This window comes from Apodemus sylvaticus, chromosome 15 (genome assembly GCF_947179515.1).
Source record: "Apodemus sylvaticus chromosome 15, mApoSyl1.1, whole genome shotgun sequence".
Classification (NCBI taxonomy): domain Eukaryota; kingdom Metazoa; phylum Chordata; class Mammalia; order Rodentia; family Muridae; genus Apodemus; species Apodemus sylvaticus.
Window position 1 is genome coordinate 46,159,152 of NC_067486.1, and position 4,743 is coordinate 46,163,894.

The 4,743-nt window shown below is 37.6% G+C and overlaps 1 non-coding gene across 1 annotated transcript; it reads right to left on the reverse strand.

Annotated features, from left to right (window-relative positions):
- Positions 1-2,089: 2,089 nt before the first annotated feature.
- LOC127666438 (U6 spliceosomal RNA) lies at positions 2,090-2,196 on the reverse strand. The gene has a single exon (XR_007973632.1). It is a non-coding gene; the product is annotated as a U6 spliceosomal RNA (small nuclear RNA).
- Between the last annotated feature and the right edge of the window lie 2,547 nt (positions 2,197-4,743).

Sequence of the window (4,743 nt, forward strand, 5' to 3'; positions counted from 1 at the left end):
AAGAGCACTTAGAAAATCTGCTGATCATATGGACCTACAACAACATATGAAGAAGTCGTGCCAAAATGTATTGCTTGTCAGAATAGCTAAAACATCCAACAGATTTTCTTACTATAATTGTAGACTAGACTCTAATGAGATACACACTCATTTGTCTCCTTACTTCATATTTCTGTCTCATCAAAAAAAAAAAAAAATCATGAGAGAATCTGACAGACGCCCTTTGAAATTCAGGAACAGAAGGGGACTGAACCTTGATCCCTGGAATGGTCCTGAAATGGTGTAGGAATGGTGTAGTGAATGTAAATTAATAGTTACATGAGTTACAAAATTTGAGAACTAGAATATTACATTAGAGATCCTCTTTTTTAAATTAATCCATCCATTCATTTACAGCTCAAATGACATCAGGGTAGCCTGGGAGGGAGAGAGGACTGGGAGCAAATAAGGAGAGCAATATCAGGAACTGGAGGAGGTGTGAGAGAGGTACAGAGGGTCAGAAAATTGACCAAAAATAAGTAGCAGTAAGGGAGGAGGAACTGGAGATAGCCACTGGAGAGTCCCAGATATCAGGGAGACATGAGACTCCTGGGACTCACCAGGAATGACATTAGCTATTCTTAAATCCTTCCTGTTCAGAGCCTGGAAAACAATCTGTATTCAGCTGCACTTTGAGCAATGTAGGGCATGAAGAAGATATGGGGCTAGAATATGTGAAAAGAACCACTACAGACTTGTTCTACCCAGATTCCATATTCAATCACAGACTGCCTTTTTTTTTTATTCGATATAATTTTATTTACATTTCAAATGATTTCCCCTTTTCTGGTCTCCCACTCACCGAAAGTCACATAGGCCCCCTTCCCTCCCCCTGTTCTCACACCCACCCCTTCCCACTTCCCTGTTCTGGCTTTGCCTTATACTGCTACACTGAGTCTTTCCAGAACAAGGGGCCACTCCTGCTTTCTTCTTGTACCTCATTTGATGTGTGGAATATGTTTTGGGTATTCCAGTTTTCCAGGCTAATATCCACTTATTAGTGAGTGCATACCATGATTGATCTTTTGAGACTGTGTTACCTCACTTAGAATGATGTTCTCAAGCTCCAAACATTTGCCCAAGAATTTCATGAATTGATTGTTTCTAATGGCTGAATAGAATTGTGAATATATACCACAATTTTTGCATCCATTCTTCTGTTGAGGGATACCTGGGTTCTTTCCAGCTTCTGGCAATTATAAATAAGGCTGCTATGAACATAGTAGAGCATGTATCCTTATTACATGGTGGGGAATCCTCTGGGTATATGCCCAGGAGTGGTATAGCAGGATCTTCTGGAAGTGAGGTGCCCAGTTTTCAGAGGAACCGCCAGACTGATTTCCAGAGTGGTTGTACCAATTTGCAACCCCACCAGCAGTGGAGGAGTGTTCCTCTTTCTCCACACCCTCTCCAACACCTGCTGTCTCCTGAATTTTTTATCTTAACCATTCTGACTGGTGTAAGGTGAAATCTCAGGGTTGTTTTGATTTGCATTTCCCTAATGACTAATGAAGTTGAGCATTTTTTAAGATGCTTCTCCGCCATCCGATGTTCTTCAGGTAAGAATTCTTTGTTTAACTCTGTACCCCACTTTTTTAATAGGGTTATTTGGTTTTCTGGGGTCTAACTTCTTGAGTTCTTTGTATATATTGGATATTAGCCCTCTATCTGATGTAGGGTTGGTGAAGATCTTTTCCTAATTTGTTGGTTGCCGATTTGTCCTTTCGATGGTGTCCTTTGCTTTACAGAAACTTTGTAATTTTATGAGGTCCCATTTGTCAATTTTTGATCTTAGAGCATACGCTATTGGTGTTCTGTTCAAGAACTTTCCCCCTGTTCCGATGTCCTCAAGGGTTGTCCCCAGTTTCTTTTCTATTAGCTTCAGAGTGTCTGGCTTTATGTGGAGGTCCTTGATCCATTTGGAGTTGAGCTTCGTACAAGGAGACAAGGATGGATCAATTCACATTCTTCTGCATGGTGACCTCCAGTTGAACCAGTACCATTTGTTGAAAAGGCTATCTTTTTTCCATTGGATGTTTTCAGCCCCTTAAAATATATGGAACGCTTCATGAATTTGCGTGTCATCCTTGCGCAGGGGCCATGCTAATCTTCTCTGTATCGTTCCAATTTTAGTATATGTGATGCTGAAGTGAGCACAATAACAGACTTTCAGTAGCCAAACATTATGGAACGAAATAAAGCAGGAGCTTGAGGTTCTCAAAATACATCCATATTGACATTAGCAACGCTGGAGTTCAGTTTCTTCTAATACTTTTGCATTGTAAGATATAACAATTATCAATTCATGTTTCCATTCAGTGGATGTTTTACTGTCCCTTAAAAAATACTAAGTGTTTATCTATGCCCTACACCCACTATTAGGAGTCCCACAAAAAAGACTCCGTTACAAAATCAAAAGTATATGACTGTGACCTAGCTCAGACCTATACAGGGTCCATGATAGTCATTTCAGTCTTTGTGATCCACTGTAAGCCTTACTCACATGACTCTGTAAGATGTATCCATTCTCTTGGTGTCCTATTCTTCTCTGGGTCTCTTATCTCTCCCCATATACTATGTGCAGGGTTGCTCTGGCTATCACTCATGTCTGTCTGTCTGTCTCTACATCTAGTCCTATCAGTTGGACCAGTCTGGTTGATCACTCAACTCAAGTTATATGCATACATGACCCTACCAGATCCTGAGTAGAAACAATACCCATATATATGTGTTAAGGAAAATTGTTAAATTTCCTGTATGAAAAAGTAGTATGAGAGTTTCTCAACCTGTTTATGAATGGAGTAATCTTAAACAAATCATGGTTACAAGTTCCCATTTAATTTGTCCAAGAACTGACATAATATAAATATTATATATTGAAATATAATGTATCTCTGATGACAATTGGAGTAGGCTTTGGGTATAGTAGAATATTAATAGTAAATATTTTATGGACTTGTTTTCCCAATCATGTTTACTTTTATTGTGGGTTTCTGGTTTATCAAACATCTATAAAAATACTGCTGTTTACATGATAGTGCCTTTCAGAGTCTTGGAAATTATATATTTTCTAAATTATGGACATTTCAACCATTTCTATATATATATGGCAGATGCTCTGTTACACTAACAAAATGAAGCTCAAAATCACAAAGAAATGCAAAAATAAAAACAGATCTGGAAAATTCTATTATGTTTGATAATTCAATAGCACATTTATCTATTTAACAATCTACTATAAAATAAACAAATTTTAAGATACGATTAAAATTAGTACAACTACAAACATTTACTTTATCTGTATAGAAAGTCATAGGTGATAGTAGGATTTATCAGCTCAGAAGCTAAAAGAGGAACTGAACAAAACTAAAATAAAATATCCAAAGAATGAGTACCTGGATACTCTGAGAACACACACACACACACACACACACACACAGAGAGAGAGAGAGAGAGAGAGAGAGAGAGAGAGAGAGAGAGAGAGAGAGAGAGAGAGAAGCCTGAAGGTTCACCAAGTTCCAAAAGTCCACTATGGGTGCATACTCAACAGTAACCAGCACTCCAGCACTCACCCATTCTTTCAATTTACTTTTCTCAGCTAGAATAATGAGGAAGAAGAGACATTTAGTTCTAGTGATGATAAACACACACATACAGAGAGAGAGAGGGAGAGAGAGAGAGAGACAGAGATAGAGACAGACAGAAAGAGACAGAGACAGAGAGAGAAATTTCTGTATCTCTGAACCTTCAGGTGAAGATTAAATTTAGAGTATTCTTTTGTTAAGGAAATTTTTGAAGGGAAAATAGTCCCTTTTGATAATATTTTTATTACCATTGTAATTTGGAGAAATACCCAGAAATTATCTTTCCCCAGTGTCTGCCCACTATCCCTGTCTCTTTCTGAGCATGCATAAAATATGAGTTTGATACCTGAGGTATTGAGGTAAACCAGTTAGTACTAACAAAAGAGGCCCATCTGTGTTGTCCCAGATGTCCCAGACAGAAGGCTCAAACAGAAAAGAAAAAGCATCTTAAATCTTGACCACTGCATTTCTCAGGATTAAAAACAATAGCAAACTAAAACCCTCTTAGAAACAAAACTAAAATGCTAAAAAAAAAAAAAAAAGAACAAAAAAATTAAATATGAAGGCTAAAGACTAAAGGTAGAGAATTTTTAGAAAAAAAGATTAATGAGCTATTGTTAGATATGTTGCTTATACAAACAATTTTAATCATTTTGAAAGAAGATGAAAGGAGAATCTGCATGAAATTATTGTTCTATCGATTAGATAATGAAATATGAAATATCTCAGAACAAATAAGATAACTGATTGGAACAGATCCCCCTTTTAAACATATATGAATAAGAAGAATACTTAAATTAAGAAAACTTAAATGTCCTTGTAGCTTGTAGAGTAGAGGTGAAGGATTCATGTAGACGAAAACTCAATCTCTTACCTTCAGTGAGCAGTGTTGATATTGTCCTAGGCAATGGGGCTCCAGTGTCAGACTTTTTAGTGTGACCTTCTGTCTTAGCCTATGTGGTTTAGGGATCTCCATAGGAACCATATAAACCAACAACTCAACCAGTGCAACATGGTCCCACTGCTGGAAGCCTTGCCAGGCTACAAAAATGGCCTGTTCAGACTTGACATAGTGTCCTCCATTACTAAGAGTTCTCCTTATAAGAGGGTCTAGGGTTAC